At 38.0% G+C, this 24257-nt stretch overlaps 1 protein-coding gene and 1 pseudogene across 2 annotated transcripts in view; one reads left to right on the top strand and one right to left on the bottom strand.

The window, feature by feature from the left end:
• The window catches only part of MDGA2 (MAM domain containing glycosylphosphatidylinositol anchor 2), a 914699-nt gene that overhangs the window by 280861 nt on the left and 609581 nt on the right, over window positions 1-24257 (top strand). The window lies entirely within an intron of this gene.
• Window positions 13120-14092, bottom strand: LOC113900170 (annotated as a pseudogene). The gene has a single exon (XR_003513075.1). The product of XR_003513075.1 is annotated as a GTP-binding nuclear protein Ran-like (transcript).

Raw genomic sequence — 24257 nt, 5'->3', positions numbered from 1 at the left:
TTGAGTCTGAGTGAACTCCGGGAGCTTGTGATGGACAGGGAGTCCTGGCGTGCTGCAATTCATGGGGTCTCAAAGTGTCAGACATGACTGAGCGACTGAGCAAGTGAGCAAGCAATGAGTACAAATATGACTATAATTGTAGTCACCTTAGCCATCTGATTTATATAAAATAAAGAAAAAAAAAGAAACCTCTAAAGTTCCTTAACTTCTTTAGAAATATACTTATTAGAAAAAAGTTGTTTATTCACTTAAGGTTATAAGTCATGTGTTTTATTGGAAATTGATTTGTGTGTTCCTTTTTGAATATTAATGCACAGTTTACTACCTCACCTCAATTTCACCCAGCCCTACACTTATGAAATATGTACATTACCTTAGGCTTCAGAAAATACTCAGACTTTGAGTTTAGTTTTCTCCTTCCTGCTTACTACACACAAAAGTAAATATGGCAACTCTTGGCAGAAATTGGTAGTTCCCACCTAGTTAAAAAAAAAATCTTACTTATTTTCTAACTGATGTACATTTAAACATTCTGATATGTTGGGAAGGAAGAAGATTTTCCTGTCCCCTGTAGGTTTTTCTGGCTGATCTGAGAATTAAATTGACATGATACATATTGCCTGGAGAAAATAAAATTTAATTTTGTAAATATAAGAATCCTACATACTGGAGAGGTCACAGACCTCAAATACATGAAAAGTTCAAACACAGAAAGATAGAATGAGGTATATATTTCATTTTGAGCTAAGAAATGGGATATGGATTGGAGTTTCCAAGGAGAAGAGGGTCATTTCAGGAGAGTTCCATAAGAGAAAGAGCAGATGTGTGGTGTCCAGATGTTTGCCTTGCCATTTAGATGGGACCATTTAGATATAATTTATCTCTGGTAATATCTCTTTTGCTGGGAAATAGCCCCAATTTAAATTCTTTCTAGAAAGTTAAGGGAGGGGCAGTAGTTTCTCTTAAAACCGCAGGGTCTTCGTTGCCTCACAACTAAATGTTACTTATTGTCGTTAATACATAACTTTGCATTTGTAATTAATAATGTTTAACTTAAAAACTTTTTTATTGGTTTTGGTTTTGAGCATAATTTATGATCTTAAAATACTTTTGGTCTAATTGGACACTTCACCTATTAACAATGTAAAGAAAATCCACATATTTTAATAGTTATGTGATTTGTGAGATTCTCAAATTAAACTGTTGTAATTTTAAAGAGAACCACCAACTACAAGTAGAAAAGAATGCATGTTAGAACATACGAAGGGAAATAGGTATTCTTCACATTCTATACCAGATGTATCCACTCAAATGGCAATACAGTAGCTTATCTGGTTTGGCATTAAAACTTCTTGTTTTCTGTTATAGTCAAATAACTGCTTCTGTGATATGGTTACTGATTTGCTTAAATTGCTAGCATGGTTTAGATTAATATCAAGATGGGTTTTGACTGGCAAATATTAGGAGTCAGGGACACTTTCCAGGATGTGTCAGATGACTTGCTGATCTGTTGTGCTAATTCAAGAAACTTAGGTTCTAGTTCAGGCTTTAACAAACAATTGTCCTTTAGGTGGTGATTCAAAACCTTACTAGCCTGGTTGCTTTAATTAAAAAAAAAAAAAAAAGTAAAATATATATTGTCTACCTTGATGGATTATTTAAAGGTTCAAATGAATAAACAGCTGTAAAAGCAATCAGTAAAAATAATGTCACACACTTCCAAATATATAGTGTGTTTTACTATATATGCATGTACATATACATATACATATTTTTCTTGTGATGGTAATTATCTTTGTGATAAAACTAATGAAAATGTGCATTTTCAATTTAATGGAAAGAAAACAAAGGGCCAGGGAAAGGTAGGTTAACAACAATTTTGTCATAGGGGAACATTATTAAACAGGCTTTGTTCTGCTCCTTCTGTTTCTTAAACCACTGTCCAGATCAGTGTTCTCGTGACCAGCTGGTCTGTTTTTAGCATGGGATGTCTCATTTCCCGAGAAAACCTTCAGACCTTGGTTAATGAGTATGACTACATAGTCAGTTTGCAAACACACTTTCTCACTTCCAGTAAATCACAGAATATTCTCAGTATTGAACTATGGACAAGTAGCTGAGGATCTTACGGTTTTAGAATGTTAATTATTGGTATCACATTCAGACTTGATCAGTTGCTTAGTCATATCTGACTCTTTGAGACACCATGGAATGAAGCACACCAGGCTTTCCTATCCTTCACTGTCTCCCGGAGTTTGCTCAATCTCATATCCATTGAGTCAGTGATACCATCCAACCATCTCATTCTCTGCCCTCCCCATCTTCTCCTCCTGCCCTCAGTCTTTCTCAACATGAGGGTCTTTTCCAGTGAGTTAGCTCTTCACATCAAGTCGCCAAAGTATTAGAGCTTCAGCTTCATCATCAGTCCTTCCAATGAATAGTCAGGGTTAATTTCTTTTAGGATTGACTTATTTGATCTCTTTGGAAGGGACTCTCAAGAGTCTTCTCCAACAGCACAGTTTGAAAGCATCAATTCTTCAGCTCAACCTTCTTTCTGGTCCAACTCTCACATCCAGACATGATTACTGGAAAAACTGTAGCTTTGACTGTACAGACTTCCGCCAAAAAAGTTATGTCTCTGCTTTTTAATACACTTTCTAGGTTTGTCATAGTTTTTCTTTCATGTAACAGGCATCTCTTAATTTCATGGTTGTGTCACCATCAGCGATGATTTTGGAGCCCAAGAAAATAAAGTCTGTCACTGTTTACATTCAGACTATTGACTCCCCAAACTTGTACCGTTTTGAGGTAGAGGGGGAAAAGTTCCTACAGAAATAGTATATAAAATAACAAATAAAAAGCTTGAGATAGGGCCTTGTACAAATAAGAGACTTAAGATTAAGCTTTATGGGAAATTTGCTTCTGTTATGAAAGTGTTAGTCGCTCAGTTGTTTCTGACTCTGAGATCCCATGGACTGTAACCTGCCAGGTTCCTCTGTTCATGGAATTCTCTAGGTAAGAATACTGGAATGGGTAGCTATGCCCTTCTCCAGGGGATATTTCAGACCCAGGGATTGAACCTAGGTCTCCTGAATTGGCAGGCAGATTCTTTACTGTCTGAGCCACAGGGGAAGCTTTTGATTATAAATCCACCTACCCCCCATTCACCCACAAATTAAAAGAAATAGTTTCTAGCTGTTGAATTTTCATTTTTAAATAGCAAATACATTCATGCATTAAATATGCAATTATATGTCATTTTAAATAGAGAAGCACACTTTTTTTAAACTTCTTTAAAAAAAAAAAAAAAACAACCTAAATTCTGAAAAAATAAAATGCATAGAGATCTGGTCTGGAGTTTTCATCTGTATTTGGGTGTTACATTGCTGCAACACATTACCCAGATTCTCAAGGATGTAAAAAGAGTTAATGCTTTGGATTTTGCAATTGAAGCAACTCTAAAGTTGCTTTTCTTCCTCAAGCCTGTCAATCAGTAGAGAAAAAAGATTCTGGCACAGGTAGATACATGTACTTCTTGTTGCAATTCTTTTTTATTATCAGTTTTGTTTAGCTAGCTTGCAACAATCTAAGATTCATCTAGCTAACACTTTAGTTTTTAAGACGTTGGAAAACTAACTTCTCTTTTAGCCATAAAAGCTTCTCAGAAAACATGAGACTGATCTGATATTCCCCAATAGAATTTCCTTGGCTTATGAAGAAATAAGAGTAATGAGACCCCTAAACTCACATTATTCCCACACTCCAGAGCCTTTTCGTTTCTCTAAATGTGATTTTTATTTCATTCAGGCAATAATAGAATTGTGTGTTTTTTGTTTAAATTCAGAAATCTCATTCATCAGATTTTTTTTCTTAAATATGGATATATTTTCTTTTTTTGTTTGTCAAGAAGTAAATCTGTCTCTGGACAGCAAGTTTAAGTGAAAGTATAGGCTGAGCCAAGTTACCATGCACAGCCGCTCTCTTCCTCGGTTCCCAGGAGATGCTCACAGGCCTTTGTTCTGGCCCTTCCTGCCTTCCAAGAGGCATTGCTTGGTATGTGAAACTCAGTAAAGCCATTATGGACATTTTGGCTATAAATCCACTACCGTCTTTGGGGCAGGGACTATATTTATTTTGTTCACCATTATATCCTTCACTCAAAGATATTTGCTAAATGAACAAAACTTTTTCTGAAATTTGGCCTATACTCAAAGGCCTTACTGCATGAATCTGTATTATAATAAACATTCTGATGTAGGTCAGCATGAACTATTAGCAAAAATTAGATTTTGCATTATAATGTACTATGACTATAATTTCCCATCACTTTAATGTTGGAACATTTGCCTAATCAAATAATTGCAATTAATCATTTCTAAGCTTTGCTTTTTTTCACCCTTTACTTTGATAACTAACAGTCTTTTTCCTCTCCTCAGCTTCACCCTCAATTAATTTTGTATATGTGTATTTATTTATTTTTTATTTATTTACTTATCCATCATTCATTTACTCATTTACACATACATTTTTGTACAATATTTTTTATTGGAGTATATGTAATTGCTTTGCAGTATTGTCTTTGTTTCTGCTGTACAACAAAGTGTATCAGCTACATATATACATATATCCCCTCCCTCTGATCCTTCCTGTCACTCTCCTATCCCACCCATCTGCGTCATCAGAGAGCACTATTCTGAGTGCTCCCTCTTAAAGTGTTCCTCCCTCTTAAGCAACTTCCCACTCTACACACCTATTTAATGCTCCCCTTAGGTGGCTCAGATGGTAAAGAATCTGCTTGCAGTATGGAAGACCTAGATTCTATCCCTGGATCAAGAAGATCCCCTGGAGAAGGAAATGGCTACCTTCTCTGGTATTTTGCCCAGAGAATTCCGTGGACAGTACAGTCCAAGGGATTGCAAAGAGTTGGACAGGACTGAATGACTAACACACAAGCCCTTAGGCGATCTCAGAATTGAAAGACTGGCATTCTGAGAGTTTGATAAGATCAAAGGGAGCTTAGTTTCATGTCACTTTCTTATAAGCAACTTGCACATAGATATGCCCCAAGTAATCTTGTTAAACCTTCTATCCTTTTGGGTGATGCATATGAAAAAAAAAAACAAAAAACGGAGAAGGCAATGGAACCCCACTCCAGTACTCTTGCCTGGAAAATCCCATGGATGGAGGAGCCTAGTAGGCTGCAATCCATGGGGTCGCTAAGAGTTGGAGACGACTGAACGACTTCACTTTCACTTTTCACTTTCATGCATTGGAGAAGGAAATGGCAGCCCACTCCAGTGTTCTTGCCTGGAGAATCTCGGCGACGGGGGAGCCTGGTGGGCTGCCATCTATGGGGTCGCACAGAGTTGGACACGACTGAAGTGACTTAACATAGCATAGCATATGAAAATAAGTAACAAAAAGAAAATAAATATTAATAAAAATAAGGAAATAAATAAACTTTAATTTTTTTAAAGATTAGATAGAAAATAGAAACTTTACTTGGAAAAAAATTAAATGGGGAAAAAAAAAAAAAACAACTTTTGTTTAATGCCTGTCAGCTCCTTATATGAAATCTTTGTTGAAGAGGGTTTATAGTCCACAATAGCCCACTAAGGAGAAAATGGAATGTCTGACACTAATTATATATACATTAGGATTCCTAGTATTTTCTGATGTTGACACTGCAGATTAGGAAAACATTCATAGACACATGTACCTCATTGTGGGCATGACTTTCAAAGATAAACAAGGTCAATCTGACATTTTATAAGTGACAAAACGAAGATTAGAAAAATGACTTGTCTTGATCAGTGGTTGTATTTATATGCATGCTTGCAACTAGAACATTTTAACAGACTTCAGAGCAAGGTGAGCTAGGCATATAACTAGAGAAGCCCGACTAGATGGCATTCGCAGGGTCCCAAAGGTTACCATTACCTTGAATCTGACCTTCATAGCCTCACAAATTCGGGAATTCTCTGAATGGATCGTCCCTTTTCTTAAAAGCAGTATCACACTCACCTACTCCCAGAAGCTGATACATAAAATGCCAGCCAATTTAATAATGAGAAACCACTGTCACTGAACAAGAATTCTGGAGCAGACTAGTGCGTTTTCTCCCTTCAGCAAATCTATACCATGTGTATTTACAATCAGAAGATTATTTGGGTAGCATGAAATCAGAGCAGAGTGTGCAGCAAAGGGAGTAGTTAATTGTTTCCATAGTCTGGTCAGGAAAAGCTTAACAGAGGAGATCAAACCAGAGGAGTAGGTGACTCCAGCCAGAAAGGACAGCACCTTAAAGACGTAGAATCAAAACTACTGTGTGACTCTAGTAGTGTCGTTTGATTGTAGAGTGTACAAGGGCTGGCTGGGCAGGGGTCGGTAGAGACTGGACTGGCAAAAGCTCAGTTTGGAAAGGTGGAAAGGGACCAAACTTTGAAAAATCTGGCCCAGTCGATGTTAGCAAAGATAATTCAACCAAGGGGACCAAGAAGGCAGGCAGAGAGATGTTACCCAAAAACTAGATTCACCTCTTAGTGGGTGATGGGCCAAAAGACACAACTAAGCCAAAGGTCAGGAGAAGAAGGGTTTATTATTACTTGTTGCATGTAAGGAGAACACCCAGGAACTTTCACAAAGCAGTGCCTCCCGGAGCAGCAAAACTGGGCAAGTTTTAAGCTAAAGGTATATAGATATTCATAAAGAGGCTTGAGCAATCACAGAGTCCAAGCTTTCCTTGATTGATGTCACAGGGGTCAGAAAAGGTCAATATCATCTTCTCATTGGTTCCAGTTGATCTGGTGATTGAGCACTTCAGGCTAATCTTTACCATTGAAACAGAAGTAGGAGTCTTTACAACTGATACGTTATCTTTGCTATTGCTACTTCACTTGCCTGATAACAGGCAGTGTTTCCTCACTCTTTTATTCCCTTAAGATCATTAATTACTGAGACCTGTTCAAGGATAAACATTGTAGCCAGGATTTGATCACAGAATGACTTAGGCCAAAAATGACTTCACTTTTGTTGAGAAAGCTATGCCTGGTTCTCTTCTTCCAGGGATCCCTTACCCTGTGTCAAGAGCTGGTGTTGGGGCAATATAGTTAAAAAACAAAATATTCTATCCCAGAAAACCTTTTAACTGTTAAAAAATGAACTGAGGCACTTTACATCTTCAAGAGTGTATTTGAGTATACATCTATATGAGTCACACAGTGCCAGACTGAAAGTCTTTGGGACACTCCACTAGCAACAGCTAAAAGAGGCTTTTATAGAGAAGATAGAGAAGCAAAGCAAGAATGTTATTTGATTGTCTCTAGCCTAAGTGGTCGGAGAAGGCAATGGCACCCCACTCCAGTACTCTTGCCTGGAAATTCCCATGGATGGAGGAGCCTGGTAGGCTGCAGTCCATGGGGTTGCTAAGAGTCGGACACGACTGAGAGACTTCACTTTCACTTTTCACTTTCATGCATTGGAGAAGGAAATGGCAATCCACTCCAATGTTCTTGCCTGGAGAATCCCAGGGACAGGGGAGCCTGGTGGGCTGCCAGGCTCTTGGTGGGAGCCTGGTGCGGAGTCGGACACGACTGAAGCGACTTAGCAGCAGCAGCAGCCTAAGTGGTTGCTTTACCTGGGAAATCCTTGTTGGCTGTTTGGGATTGGTGGTTCTTAAGTTTCATTTTCTTGGACTCTACTGCTTTGACTCTAACATCAGTTTTGATTGCTATTAAGGCACCTCAATCTAATGGTCCCTTCAATTAATTACTTTAAAATCACAAGTGTAGAAGAGAAAGAAAACAGTTTCAGTATTGAATAAGGATTAAACCGGAATATGATGTGTCACAGGCAACCTGCTAAAAGATTGCAAAGAAAGAAAGACATCTCATCCTTTCATAAAGAGCTATCACATACATGTTCTCAAGATATACAATAATTAGTCTTCAGGTAAGAGGACTCAAAAACACCAAGTGCTACACATAATTCATCCTAAATTCACTTGATAATTGGGGTGGCCATTTGTGTTAGCTAGTTGGCTTTATCCAAAGAACAAATAATTTTTCTGACAGAAGGTAGTTTTGGTGCTAGGGTTAGGCACCTACCCACCAAACAGAAACTAAGAGATAGGGTATCAGTTTCCATGATAATCACACTTCAAAGGGTTGATTGTCCAGTTCTTCAAAGAGACATGGCTGTATTGTGAAGCTGGCAGGAGGCTTACCATGCTTTCAAGAAGAGTTACGTACAGCAAAGTGTTTCAGTTATACAATGTTGTAAATTGACTATACTTCAATTAAAAAATAAAAAGAGCTACATACATTTCAAAGAGAAGTTCAGTTCAGTTCAGTCGCTCAGTCGTGTCTAACTCTTTTCGACCCATGAACCACAGCACGCCAAGCCTCCCTGTCCATCACCAACTCCTGGAGTCCACCCAAACCCATGTCCATTGAGTCGGTGATGCCATCCAACCATCTCATCCTCTTTCGTCCCCTTCTCCTCCTGCCCTCAATCTTTCCCAGCATTAGGGTCTTTTCCAATGAGTCAGCTCTTCGCATCAGGTGGCCAAAATATTGGAGTTTCAGCTTCAACATCAGTCCTTCCAATGAACACTCAGGACTGATCTCCTTTAGGATGGACTGGTTGGATCTCCTTACAGTCCAAGGGACTCTCAAGAGTCTTCTCCAATACCATAGTTCAAAAGCATCAATTCTTTTGCGCTCAGCTTTCTTCATAGTCCAACTCTCACATCCATACATGACTACTGGAAAAACCATAGCCTTGACTAAGACAGACCTTTGTTGGCAAAGTAATGTCTCTGCTTTTTAATATGCTGTCTAGGTTGGTCATAACTTTCCTTCCAAGGATTAAGTGTCTTTTAATTTCATGGCTGCAGTCACCATCCACAGTGATTTTGGAGCCCAGAAAAATAAAGTCAGCCACTAAGAACTTAAAATATTAACACAAGTTTTCTTAAGAAATTGCTCCAAGAAAAGAGAGTGGGAAGAAGCCTCTCTCTCACTTTCAATAGAGAGAATTAAGCCTCTCATTTTTAACTTCTACGTGTGCCCTTGGGAACAGTTTTAGATTAAGACTAAATTAGTTGATTAACTACCTGAAACACTGAAATTTAAGGATTTTTCAAAAAGGGCTGGGACAATGGAGAGTCAAGAGAAAAAAGTATTTCTAGCTCAAAGAGGCCAGTCCTCTAAGTCTGAGAGTATCCTCAGTATTGGAGGAGCATATTGAAGGAGCCAGCCTACTTTGTTTTCTCTGCAAGAATCAGGAAATTGACTACTACATAGTTAAATGGCCTCTTTCTTATTATCTTTTTAAAGTCAGTTGGCCTAATGCTTAAAATGTTGTTTGTGTTTGAGAGAATTATGTTGGAATCCTCTGCCCTTAGGCATTTTGAAGCACTTGACTGTGGCAACAGTTTTTATTCACAGCTCTCTGAGAATTTCCCCTCCCCCCAACTTTTTTACCCTGAGGCTCAAAGGCTGCAAAGTAGGGCATAGCTTTGTCTAATTCTACTTGTGCAGAAGGTAAGACTACTTTGCTCTCTTAAGGTTTTCTTTTTTTTTTCCCGAAAAAGGAAATTTGTCAAGTCCTTTATAATTGTTCATACAACACTCTATTCATTTATCCCATTGTCTGAACACATTCCTAGATAGCAACGTTGTACCTTTATTTCTTATTTTTAAACAGTTTTACATTTTTTCCCCTTCCAGTTTTATTGAGCTATATTTGACATGCAGCACTGTACAAATTTAAGATGTGAAGTATACGAATTTCACTTATGTGAGAATAAAAAAAATTAGTAAACAAAGGATGTTGCTGCCATCAAGCTATCACATTATTGCCACCAGATGGTGTACATTGTGGGAATGCAGGATGAGAGGCACAGGATACTGCCCCCCACCCCACCCCTCATAGCTGGGGTGCATATCAAAGGAATGATTTCAGTGAGCACAGATTTTGCCTTTTTCAGATAGATATACAGAAAGGGCTTCCCAGTGGAATCTGCCTTCCAATGCTGGAGAAGGAGACAGAAGAGAAAAGGGTTAGATAGATCCCTGGGTTGGGATCTTCCTGGGTCTGGAAGATCCCCTGGAGGAGAGTCTGCTGCTGCTACTGCTAAGTTGCTTCAGTCCTGTCCGGCTCTGTGCGATCCCATAGACAGCAGCCCACCAGGCTTCCCCGTCCCTGGGATTCTCCAGGCAAGAACACTGGAGTGCGTTGCCATTTCCTTCTCCAATGCATGAAAGTAAAAAGTGAAAGTGAAGTCGCTCAGTCGTGTCCGACTCTTAGTGACCCCATGGACTGCAGCCTACCAGGCTCCTCCGTCCATGGGATTTTCCAGGCAAGAGTACTGGAGTGGGGTGCAATTGCCTTCTCCTAGCAAGCCAATATTCTTGCCTGGAGAAACCCATGGGCTGAGGAGTCTGGCAGGCTCCTGCCCATGGAGTTGTAAAAGACTATGTAAAATTGAAGTGACTTGGCACAGCAGGTACATAGAAAATCACTAAAGTAATTAACTTGAGATATTGAGATATCTGATTTTCTTTAATTAACAGTAAGCTTTTGATGTTTCAACTACTTGATCTTTGTTGTAAAAACTCCTGTATATCCTGGCTCCCCACCTTGCCTCTTCAGAGTAGTCTCTCAGTTATTTGAGATGCTCTATCCCAAACTTAAGTCCTCAGTTTTGTCCATTGAATAAAACATAACTCTTAACTTTTAGGTTGTGCATTTTTCTCAGTCAACTCATACATTATGAAATGATTTCCACGATAAGTTTAGTGAACATCCATCATCTCATATAGACAAGATATAAAAGAAAAAGCAAAAAAAAAAAAAAAAAAAAAACCCTGTTTTTCCTTGTGATGAGAATTCTTAGGAACTAATCTCTCAACAGCTTTTATATATCACATACAGAAGTGTTACTTTTGTTTGTCATGTTGTACATTATATCCCTAGTACTATTTATCTTATAATGGGAATTCTGTACCTTTGAAATGCCTTCATCCAGTTCCCCTTTCCCCCAACCCCAGCTTATGGTAACCACAAATCTGATGTTTTTTACTATGACTTTGTTTGTTTTTAGAATATAACTGACCTACAACACTTGTTCGTTCCTGGTGCAAATATTTGTATACATTTCAAGAAAGCCGTTTTGTTGGTTTTTCTTTTTTTTTTTTCCTTTGAAGACTGCATTACAGCCCGCCCCCCCAAAAGGGAACAAACCAAAAATCTATTGGTTGGAATAAATATTTCCATATACCATTTTAAAATCACAAAATCAGTACGTTTAGCCTAAGAAACATAAAAAATGTATTACTCATACTTTTCTAGTCATTATATGTTAGTCTGGAAACTTTAAAAAACTAAACTTATTGGCATAATGCCCCCTCTATTTTAGGAGTCAACATGCTTATATGTTTACATATATTTTCTCTCTATGCAAAATTTATATAACATTTGTATTTATACTTCATAGATTAAAATGAATGTAGTGCTAAGTAAAAGTTATTATCTAACACAACTATGTGCTAGAAGCATGTCGTATGTATTGGTAAATAAAGAAAAAGTAAAGACTTGATGCCAATCACAAGAGCTTACAATCTTGGCAATGAGATGTGACTAACAGACAAAGACAAAGCATCATTAGTGCAGACTTCTGTAACTCAAAGCCTCTTTTGCAGTGGAATTTCTGAGACTCAGAAATCAATAAGGGATAATCTTAGAAGACATCACACAGAAAGTGAAATGTGACCTTTAGTATGAATGATAGTCAGTGTCTTGTTGGGACCCCTGGTTGCAACTAACAGAAAACCATTCAGCCAGCTTAAACAGAAAGGAGCCTGTACTGAGAGGAGGTGGACGTGGTCATAGTATGATCAGGAGTTACACTTAGGTCTCAAGAGCTGAAAGCCACAGTGGCCCTGTGCTAACCTTTTCTTTTAATCTGGGCTCACCTATTCCAATACTTTGGCTACCTGGTGCTAAGAGCCGATTCATTGGAAAAGACCCTGATGCCGGGAAAGATTGAGGACAGGAGGAGAAGAGGGCAGTAGAGGATGAGATAGTTGGATGGCATCACTGACTCAATGGACATGAGTCTGAGCAAGTTCCAGTCCAGGAGATGGTGAAGGACAGGGAAACCCAGCGTGCTACAGTCTGTGGGGTCGCAGAGTCAGACATGATTGAGCGACTGAACAACAGCAACAGATTCCCCTTACCTGCACTTTTCTGTGAACATCTGCATCACTATCTCCTTTTTCCTGGAATAAGCTTAGTTCATTTTCAGCACATGAAGGAGAATTACAACTCATTCTCCAAAATCCTAAGTTTTTATATCCTCAGTTTAAGTGCCTGTCAAATGCTGACTGGCTTCTCAAACTCCTGATTTCCGTAGCTGAAGAAAGAGTTTGATTTGGTCAAGCAAGGTCAAAAGGGCAACCGGGTTGGATGCTGCTGCTGCTGCGCTGTCACTTCAGTCGTGCCCGACTCTGTGCGACCCCATAGACGGCAGCCCACCAGGCTCCCCCATCCCTGGGATTCTCCAGGCAAGAACACTGGAGTGGGCTGCCACTTCCTTCTCCAAACCGGGTTGGATGACTGCCACTAAAACAACTCTTAGAAAAGAAGTAAGGTAGACAGGATACAGTGTTCAAGTAGAGATGGAAGCGGTGGGAAGGAGCATTGGTAGATGAGAGGGAAAAGAGTGTATTAGATGGGGTGGGCCTTTCTATGAAGGGCGCATTTCATTTACAGAAGACTGTCTTATTGAAAGGCTATTGAATCTGACAATGTTTCAAAAGGGAGAGACAAGTAACAAAGACTATTAAGTAACAAGGTGATACAAATCCTTCCTTTATTCCCACTTTGTGGAGGATCACTTAACTTCTCCCCTCATGTCCTATCCAGCAGCAGGAGATACCAGGTTGTGTGGGGCCGAGTCCTGAGACAGGGCATCTGGGATTAAGGCTGTCCTGAATGTTAAAACAAAACAGGAATCTTTTTTTTTTTTTTTTTGATATTTGAAATACAACTTTATTCTGATTCTAAATGAAAAGGAATGGGAATGACAGTAACAAACAAGATTCCACCTCTCAATATTGTCATGTGACTATAGCAGTCTTATATTTGAAACTCAAGGAGGAAACAACTGTGTTCCAAAACACCTAAATATGCAGGTCCAAAAAATGAAGGTTTTTTTTTTAACTGCCACATTCACTCCAAAGCCCATCCATCTCCTTCAGCATCCAAAGATTAAGCACATGTTCTGCTTAGCTATATAATAAAGTGGCAAACACGCTGCACCACTGACATCACAGGACAGTTGCCTATAAAACTAGACTTCTGACGCTGGGCCCCAGCTTCACTTTCTCACAGGTCATCATCTTCATCCAGGAGAGCAGTTGTCTGAGCAACCTCTAAATCGTGCTCATACTGTGCTGCCAAGGCTGGGTCCATGACCACCTCTGGCGGGGCAAGAGCAGGCATGGCGACAAACTCCAAGTTAGGGTCTCCAATCAGTTTTCTAGCAAGCCAGAGGAAGGGCTTTTCAAAGTTGTAGTTACTTTTGGCAGAAATGTCATAGTACTGAAGATTCTTCTTTCGGTGTAAGACAATTGACTTTGCCTTAACCTTTCTGTCCTTAATATCCACTTTGTTGCCACACAACACAATTGGGATGTTCTCACACACTCGTACCAGATCTCTATGCCAGTTAGGCACATTCTTGTAAGTAACTCTTGATGTTACGTCAAACATTATAATGGCACACTGAGCTTATATATAATAACCATCTCTCAGTCCACCAAATTTCTCCTGACCAGCTGTATCCCATACATTGAACTTAATAGGTCCTCTGTTGGTATGGAACACAAGAGGATGGACCTCAACACCCAAGGTAGCTACATACTTCTTCTCAAATTCACCAGTCAGATGACGCTTAACGAATGTAGTTTTTCCAGTACCACCATCACCAACCAAAACAAGTTTGAACTGAACTTGGGGTTCTCCTTGGGCAGCCATCGCGATGTTACTTCCAGAAGCGTCTCCGCGCCCGTCTGACTGAGCAAAACAGGAATCTAAGGCTTCCAGTTCAGTTTAGTTCACTTCAGTTGCTCAGTTGTGTCTGACTCTTTGCGACGCCATGGACTGCAGCATGCCAGGCTTCCCTATCCATCACGGACTCTCGGAATTTACCCAAAGTCATGTCCATTGAGTGCTAAGTGGCTTCATTTGTGTCCGACTCTTTGTGACCCCATGGACTGTAGCCCACCAGGCTCCTCTGTCCATGGGATTTTCCAGGCAAGAATACTAGAATGGGTTGTCACGCCCACCTCCAGGGGATCTTCCTGACCCAGGGATGTGACCTGTGTCTCTTATCTCTCCTGAATTGGCAGTAGGTTCTTTACCACTAGCACAGGAAGCCCCACAATTTGTCTGTGAAAGTGAAAAGTGTTAGTTGCTCAGTTGTGTCCTACTCTTTACGACCCCATTGACTATAGCCTGCCAGGCTCTTCTGTCCACAGAATTCTCCAGGCAAAAATTTTGGAGTGGGTTGCCATTCCCCCTTCCCCAGGCGATCTTCACAACCCAGGGATCATTGCAGGTGGTTTCTAAAAAAAGACTCTGAGCCACCAGGGAAGCCTGAGCCAGCCATAAAGAAAGACTGGTTTGGATAAAGTCCAGGGGTCTGCTTACATATAAACATACCCTCAATCTACAAAAGTAGTGAGATCTATAACTTTTAAAGTTGTCATATCGATTTTACAGAAAGTATAGAGTATATCAGATTAGAGTACAGGATGTGTTAATCATTGACACAAAGATATTTAAAGCACAAATATGTTAAACAATATCATGCCCACATGATGACATTTGAACAAAGAAGTGTTCTCCGTTGTAAAATTTTTGAAGCATCTGAACACTTTGATTTACTGAAAAGCACAATTTAGAGCAACTTTCTAATATTTTCTCTGACTGAAATTATTTACATCAGGTGTGTAAGAGAAAGTAACAGAGAGAGAGATTGATGAGAAGAGATACCTAGTAGACAATGATAAGAGATAAGAAATGGACAGCTATTCTGATGTATTGACCATAGAAATCCAGGATCAGTTTTACCTACAAAATTTTGAAGTAACTGTTAGAGAAACCCTTTTATTTCCTAAGGCTATAGAGTAGCCAGCTCCTAAAAATATATCCTAAGAATAGTATTCAGAAACTACAGGTTCATTACAGGTATCATAGTCATGTCCTTTGAAGATGACTTTGAAAAATAGCACTCACTTATGTGATGTGTATAGTCTGTTTATATTTGTTTTGTTGTTTTTAATTTATTATATTTTAAAACATTATTGAGTGCTTGCCAAGTGCCATATGTACTATCTTTCATTTACTCCTTATTACAGAGCCAGTGAAGTAACTATTAATGCCCCCGTTTTGCAGATAAGGAAAGTAAGCTTCCAAGATCACACAGCTATTGAATGGTGGAACAGGATTTAAAGCCAGCAGTCTTCCTTGTGAATCGATGCTTACAACCGTGTCTGTACATGGAGTCGTTACGTGGCTCGTATGTAATCTTAATGAAGCACATGCATAGTTGTGGAAGCTGCTTCTTTTTGTATTTGGTTTGAAAAATTGTAAGAGGCTAACCTCAACAGGTATTGATAGTTTGGTACTTGTCCTTCCATTTGTCTCTTTTCTTTTTATGTGTTTTCACTCTGCTTCTGTAGCTAATCAGTACCTTTCAGCAAGGCTAGCATTTTATATTGTCATTTCCTAAGGACTCTTACACCTTGTAATTGTCACTTCTGTTGCTATTTTTTTTGAAATGATTACTATGTTCACATCTTTGAGGAATGGTGGCCATTTTACTGTGAAACTAATGGTGATGATTATCTCTGTGTTAACTACATATTATCAATCAATGGTTGCATTTTCTCCTCTGCTAGAATCCACCATAATCAGTCCCTGTGAAATCAGAATCCTCGAGAATATTATAAATGAAGTCTGTACTTTTAAAATAAAAAAAAAATAATTCTGATGGACATAATATGGATACCTCTATTTCATTATACTGTTCTCAATGATAATCTGCATTTATTATTTTTTACTCTGTCATGCATTTAATGCTTCCAGCCCCAAGGTTTATCGACATTATAAAGATGAGTAAGCAGTAGCCTCAGTTGTTATCATCACTGATTTTTTTGGACATCTTAGGGATAATTTGTTCATTGTGGTCACACTAAAGCTAGCCACCCCTTCTTCAACAATGAGCAAATATGTGATTTCTCTGCTCTGGACACATAGAGACAGTGAGGGCATTGCTAATGGATGAGCAAAGTAGGAGGCTAGAAGGAATCACTGATGGTCACTAGCCTTGTTTTTGAAATATGTAAAATATTACAAGGAAAATGTAGCTTTATAATGATTGGTGTCCATCTTTTCAATAAGAGTATTAAAACTCTATCTTTGAAACAATGGCCTATGTATTCACCATTCTTCAAAATATTTTTGATTGTTTCAATTTTTAATCTGATAAGTATTTTCACATACAAAATAAAATGCATGTGGCCTAACATCTCTCAGGAATAAATTACACTTATCACTTATTCAGAAATGCCTTTTTAATTTTTAGTAAATGTATTTTACTGTGTTTTAAGGGGATGAATGTCAACTCTTAATCTTGATAAATGTGACTGTTTTCAATTAATTTTGTTTGCACTCAGACACTACCAGGGGCACTGTAGATATTTATATCTATATAGTTAAAATCTTTAGGTTTTAACACGCAGTTTATTAAAAACATGTATAACAAACCCTTAGAAATAAAAATACAGTTTTATACTTCTAATTAGTTCACAAATATTTATACATTATATACATGAGATGGTCAGTATTCTCTGCCACTAGGGCTCTACAGATTGTTCAGTCGCTTTGCCCAAGATTACACAAGCAGCTAATAGCACAGCTGGGACTTTAAATCATGTCCGCTCACATCAAGAACAGTGTTTGCTCTCTTTTAGGAAAACCCTAGCAAGACAAATTTGAAATAGCCGAAGGCATCAGAAGTACTCATTGTAGGATTGCTCCATTGTTAGGGGCTCAGCTATCTTTGTGTTCCCAGGTTGCATAGTTTCCTGATTAGCTCTGCAGTGTTCTGTTCATCTGGTTCACTTGACTGGGCTTAACACCCCCATTTGTTCAGTGACTTTGAATGTGTTTTGCAGTATTTTCTTCTCTACTGGAGTGTCTGTAAGTGGGTATATCAGGTGGGATGGAGCCACTGGGAGGGAGCTGTGTGGCAGCACTGTGCATCCAGCCCAGCAATCAGGAGCAGTGATTCGGATGGCAGTATGTGGTGAAGTTGCCCTTTCAGCCATACTGCAGAACACAGAAATATGAAATAATCCCGATTAGTGAGGGGCAGATGCAAATGAAGGTAAATCTGGTATAGTGCCAAGTGTAGTCACATACCGAGGATAAAACAAGAGAGAAGGGAAGGAAGAAGAATACAGAATAATATATGGACTAATAATTCTATGAGAAATAATCTAGAAAATGTATCTTCAGGAAAAACAGAGTTTGCACATTCAAATTTTTCCAAGTTTTAAGATTATTATACAGTTTTAGATCATCATGAATTAATTAAATTAATTAAGCAAGTTTAGGGAATTATCCTCGTCATAGCCTCACCTTGGAGTTGAACTTTGGAATTGTCTGGATTCTGTGTTCCCTGTCATGGCTCAGCAGCAACTCTCATAATGTTCTATTTTTTTGACTTAGTCCTTCTACATCTATCAGTGCTGCTAAGGATGAAATCTCTACTTTCTTCACTGCCTCCTGGATGCTTCTGTTACATCTATATAAGTTTCTATGTTATAGTACTTTATCAGTCACTAAATATGTATCTGGGATTCTCAGGAGGTGCTAGTAGTAAAGAAACTGCCTGCCAATACGGGAGACATAAGAGATGCAGGTTCAATCCCTGGGTTGGGAAGATCCCCTGGAAAAGATCCCCTGGAAAAGATCCCCATGGAGAATCCTATGGACAGAGAAGCCTGGCAAGCTATAGTTTTTAGGATTGCAAAGACTCAGGCATGAATGAAGTGATTTAACACACAGCACATATATCTAATATTAAAATGTCTGATAGAATAATTGTTAAGAGTAGTCACTAACAATATAGAACACCATTATGTTGTATGTATCTGTCTATGGAACGCCATACATAGTGACTTTATGCCAGACTGGCTCCAAGGTTTGGCAGTCCATAGATGGCAACATTTTGTCTCAAGCATGATCACAGCTGATCAGATCTTCTCCACAGAGTGGTTGTGCATGATAAATTCTTATGAATCTGTGTTCAGAAAAAGGATACGATATGTTTCAGTCACTTTTCACTTAGTACTTTATTGCTTCCTTAAGTAATCACAGATTGTACACATTGTTTAGTTAATACCTGAAATTTATTAGATAGGTATTCAGTATGCACTAAATCTGTTAATTTAGTGTCTATTTCTTCAACTTCTGAAACCTCTGCTTCAACTACACCAGTGTATAATGCCCTAATTTCAGTTTCCATATTTCTCTTTGGTGTCTTTTTATAGGTCATGCTAAGTCACTTTAGTTGAGTCTAACTCTGTGCAACCTATGGACTGCAGCTGGCCAGGTTCCTCTTTCCATGGGATTCTCCAGGCAAGAATACTGGAGTGGGTTGCCATGCCATCCTCCAGGGAATCTCCCCAACCCAGGGATCTAACCCATGTATGTTACGTCTAACGTGCATTGATAAGCAGGTTCTTTACCACTAGCACCTCCTGGGAAGCCCCTCTTAATATCCATCTCTCTTCCACAGACAACCATAACTTTTCTGTCATGTTAATTCATTACTTCCAAGGCTCACAACTCTAAAATTTGCCTCATGAAATCCAAATAAATAACCTTTTCTTTAATCTATCCATGTCTTTATTTTGTATTCCATCAATGCTCTTAAAGAAAAATTATTCATGAGACTTATTGAAGACAGTAATGCAGACTTTATTCAGGGGCCTACTACATGGGATTTTGTGAGGACAGAGATCAGGCTCAACTCAAAACACAACAAGGAAAGGTAGGAATTGATAGCCAAGTTGTAAAGTAGGGGTCAGTGGATGGAAAATTGCTAAGAGAAATACCACATATCTGGTGAGGATGATTCTGGCTGAATGACGTAACAGGATTCTTATTGAAAGGAGGCCAGGGGTATAGACATCACCTGGAGAACTGTGGGGGATGAGGAACTTGATCAGATTTTGAGGATGATCAGTTACCAAAGTGGGGGATTCTGATTGGACTGACAATAAGGTTTTTGTTAATATTGGAATATGTAAAGGAGAACATAAAAGCTCACATACAGGGTCTAGTTGAAAGGAGAATTGACAGGATCCTGACTAAGGTTTGGTCAAGGAGATATATATATATTTAATCATTTTTTATTGGTATTCTATGCTTAAACCCAAGTATTAAAACTAAGATCATGACACCCAGCCCCATTACCTCATGGTAAATAGAAGGGGAAAAGGTGGAAGTAGTGACAGGTTTCTTCTTCTTCGGCTCTGAAGTCACTGTGGATGGTGACTGCAGCCATGACATCAGAAGGCGATTGCTTCTTGGCAGAAAAGCTATGTCAAACCCAGACAGTGTGTTGAAAAGCAGAGACATTACTCTGCCGACAAAGATCCAATATAGTCAAGGTTATGGTCTTCCCAGTGGTCGTATACGATTGTGAGAGCTGGGCTGTAAAGAAGTCAAAGTGCCAAACAATTGATGCCTTTGAACTGTGGTGCTGGAGAAGACTCTTGAAAGTCCCTTGGCCAATAAGAAGATCAAACCAGTCAATCTTAAGGGAAATCAAACATGAATACTCATTGGAAGGCTGAGGCTGAAGCTGAAGGTCTAGTATTTTGGTCATCTGGTGAACAGCTGACTCACTGGAAGAAAAGGCCCTGCTACTGGGAAAGATTGAGGGCAGAAGAGGGTATCAGAGGATAAGATGGCTGGATGGCATTACTAAAGCAATGGACATGAACTTAGGCAAACTTTGGGAGATGGTGAGGGACAGGAAATCCTGGCTGTGCTGCAGTCCATGGGGTTGCAAAGGGTTGAACACTACTGGGCAATTGAACAACCACAACAAAAAATAAATGCTGATTTATTTTTTGAACTGATTAAAGTTAATCTTCAGGAAAGTTCATGCTTGTTATTTTGCTCTAACTGAATGTGAAAGTCCCTTCAGACTATGCATTTTTATATTTTTCAGCAACCTTCTCTAGAACCTAAGTCAGTTTCCTTGGCAAAGTGACTGTTTCTGTAAACTCTTGCTTAGGAAATCATTAGATGGTTTTACTAGAAAACTGTGATTTGGATGGATGCTAAGATGGACATCTCGTGCAGAACAACTGCATAAAATAAAGGGGCCAAAGGAAATCATCAAATATTTCCCAAATTTTAATATTTCTTATTAAGGAGAAAATAAATAAGTACAGGCAGAGAAGATAGGGTTTTGAAAGTTAGCATTAAATAGAAATTATTTTAATTTGTGCTTGTAATAAATTTATAATTTATTTTTAATTGAAAAAGAGAACAAACCTAGGTCTGAGTTTGACCAATAATATTAGGTTACACAGCTGTAATTTTTTTTTCTCCTTTTTGTTACCCATATGAGCCTTTATGTGCAGTGGACATGTCAGTACAGATGATAATGATATTTATAAGGAAAACAAATGTGGAATGAGTATGTGTAAAACATTTGGCCGATTTGTAAGAAGTGCATTCTAGTATCTTGCATTTTTTACCTTTTTGCAGTACCTCTTGACATTATGCACATAGATATTCAAAAATAAATGATCAAAAGCCCTAAACTCATTCAAATGTAGTTAGCATAAAATAAAATTGGTGAATGTACTTTGAGATTAAAGCACTGGAATAAATTACATTTTCTATTTAAGTGAAATTCTAAAAATACCTTTTCAATATTTTGAAGAAATTTGACAGAAATCCTTTCTGTCTTATAAAGTGAATACAATGGAATTGTATTTTCTTAATGGTTCAGAAGGATGTGACTTTTGTACAGATAGTTAGAACTCAATTGATTGATTGACCTGAAAGTGAACTAATTAAAGAGGAGCAGATCAAGACTTATAATTGGTCATAGACTATCCACTGAGCACACAGTACTTTCTGCATGTGTGTGCTGTGCTTTTTCAAGGAAAGCACACCGAAGCCGTACAAAAGAGGAAGGCAATCATAGGAAATAACATCAGAACTTTAATAAAAATACAAATTTTTACATCACAAAGTCTAAAAGCTATTGTTTTAGAGGTTAAAGAAGAAGAGAGACATGACTCATAGTTAGACATATTAGGAAAAGTTTTACAAAGTAGGTAAAATTTTAGATCTGGGGACAACTATAATGTCATTATATTGTTAAATGCAAAATAAAATTGTAAAATGTTTATAGTCATGGAAGCAGAGAAAAATAAGTTAAAAGTTAAATCTTTTTTTTTTAAGTTGACATTAGGAAAAGGCAGATTTTGGGAAAACAAGTTATTTCAAGTCTACGTCAGTTTTACTGAAATAAAAGAAAGATGAAGCCAGGTTAAGAAGGCTCTTGAAGTTAAAGCATTTTGAGTTTATTTGTCAAATTAATCCCATAAACTGGTATCAAAAATTTTTGAGGAATGAAGACATGAACTATGCTTGAGAAAGATAAAACAGGCTGTCCTATGTGACAAAAAGATCAATCACATGATAAGGGTTTTTATTAAGATAGAAATTGTGGGCTAAAATGGTTAAAAAATTAACTATTATTGAGTCACTTTTTAAAAAGAAAGCACTATATTAGACTGTTTTTTTTTTTAATGATGATTAAGTTAACTCCCTTGCAGAGCTACAAAACATATACTCTCTTCTTTACTTTGTCAGTCAAAAAATAGATTTGGAAAGGTTAAGAAAGTGACCAAGTAAAAACTTACAAAACACTTGAGCCAAAATTCAAGATAAGCTCTATTTGACTGCAAAATTCAAGCGCTTACTATTTTAACACTGAAAAAAGCATTTTTATAATGTTGTTAAATGATTGGTTATCAGGGTAAGGCGAGGTTAAAAGAAAACTGAGTTGAAGATGACTATGCCTCTTTAGGGGAACACTGGAGAGGTAATAGGTTTTATATTTAGTCCATCTGACATGTAATAATATATAGATATGGGTAAAAAATATATTTTGGAAGACATACTATTACAAATACCAGTTTGGAACAGAAAGGATCACATTTTAACACTAAATAATAACTTTAATCAGGTTGAGGAACAAATATGCCTAAAACCATAGAAGAAAATCCAGTCTGTGTTTCTTCCAGCACCTGCAACTTTTCCTGGTTCTTATATAACACCCCTAAATTGATCTGTCACAGATTTGGAAACCATTTTGGTGTTTAATTTGAAAATGTTCATGGCTGAATTTACTGCCAAAACCATGTTTGGAAAACTGTAGTCTGAAAATAGATATTCATGCAGTAATTGTAATCCCCCATGGAGTAAAAATAGATCTGAATATGTTAAAAATTTGAATATCAGAGACTATCAGGGGCCCTGCCCAGACTGAAAATTATTCTATCATATTTTGCTTGTATCTGACAAGCTTGTTTATACAGAACCGGAGAGAAGAACTAAAAATTGAAGGAAAAGACATCTGAATAGTCAAAACTGAACTCACAATATGTAACCTTTTAAGGTCAGGTACATTATTCACTAAGATCACGACATCCAGTTACAATACTTCATGGCAAATAGAAGGGGAAAATGTGGAAGCAGTGACAGATTTTCTTTTTGGGGACTCCATAGTCACTGAGGGTGGTGACTGCAGCTATGAAATTAAAAAACACTTGCTCCTTGGAAGGAAACCTATGAAAAACATAGGCAACATATTAAAAATCAGAGACATCACTTCGTCAACAAGTCAAACCTATGCTTTTTCTAGTAGTCATGTATGGATGTGAGAGTTGGTCCATAAAGAAGACTGAGGGCTGAAGAATTGATGTTTCCGAACCGTGGTGCTGGAGAAGATGCTTAAGAGTCCCCCAGACTTCAAGGAGATCAAACCATGAATCAACCCTGAATGCTAATTGGAAGGACTGATGCTGAAGCTCCAATACTTTGGCCACCTGATTTGAAGAGCCAGCTTATCACAAAAGCCCCTGATGCTGGGAAAGATTGAAGGCAAATGAGAAGGGGGAAGCAGACGATGAGATGGTTAGATAGCATCACCAACTCAGTGGACATTAATTTGAGTAAACTCTGGGAGATAGTGGACGACAGAGGAAGCCTATAGTTTATGGGGTCACAAAGATTTGGACACAATTTAGCAACTGAACAGCACCAACAAACATTTTTCATGGGAGTTCATGCTTTCTCTCAAACAAGATTTATTCTTTTGTTGTACATTTAATGAGATTTACTTTCAAAGAAAACTAGTGAGAAATCAGAACTGTTTTAAACCTTTTTTATGTTAATATGATATTTAAACTATAATATATCATAATAGTAAAGATGACATTCATATTATTGACTATAACTTTCAAAACAAATATGCCTTATTTTTATTGGACCCTGCTGAAAAATTCAAGTAAGTTTAAAAAATATATAGAATTGTTTTTCTAACCAAAATATCTAAAGTTGAAAAGAAAGCATTGACATTTTAAGTGGAAATTTTCAACCAACAGGAAATTTTAGTAATATGGAATACCACATTCTTGTTTGATGCTAGATAATAAGGTATTTGATTTAATGAGCATAACACTTAAAAATGAATTTTTAGAAGAAACTTGGCATGCTCCAGAAGTAGCTTCTTGGTTTTTTTTTTTTCAACTTTATTCATCTGTCATCCATATACCATACAATTCAACTGCTTAAAAGTGCAGAGTTGAATGATTTTTATTATATTTGCATGGTTGTACAGGCTTCCGTGGTGGCTCAGCTGTAAAGAATCCTACTACAGTGTGGGAGCTGCAGGAGACATGAATTAAGATCCCTGAGTCAGGAAGATCCTCAGGAGAAGGGCATGGCTACCCACTCCAGTATTCTTGCCTGGAGTATCCCATGGACCGAGGAGCCTGGCATGCCACAGACCATAGGGTCGCAAAGAGTCAGACAAGACTGAAGTGACTTAGCATGGCACAGCACATGGTTATGCACCCATC

The sequence above is a fragment of the Bos indicus x Bos taurus genome, chromosome 10 (genome assembly GCF_003369695.1).
Source record: "Bos indicus x Bos taurus breed Angus x Brahman F1 hybrid chromosome 10, Bos_hybrid_MaternalHap_v2.0, whole genome shotgun sequence".
NCBI classification, from domain to species: Eukaryota; Metazoa; Chordata; class Mammalia; order Artiodactyla; family Bovidae; genus Bos; species Bos indicus x Bos taurus.
The sequence above is the reverse complement of the archived record's forward strand: the minus strand, read 5'-3'. Positions and strand labels throughout refer to the sequence as shown.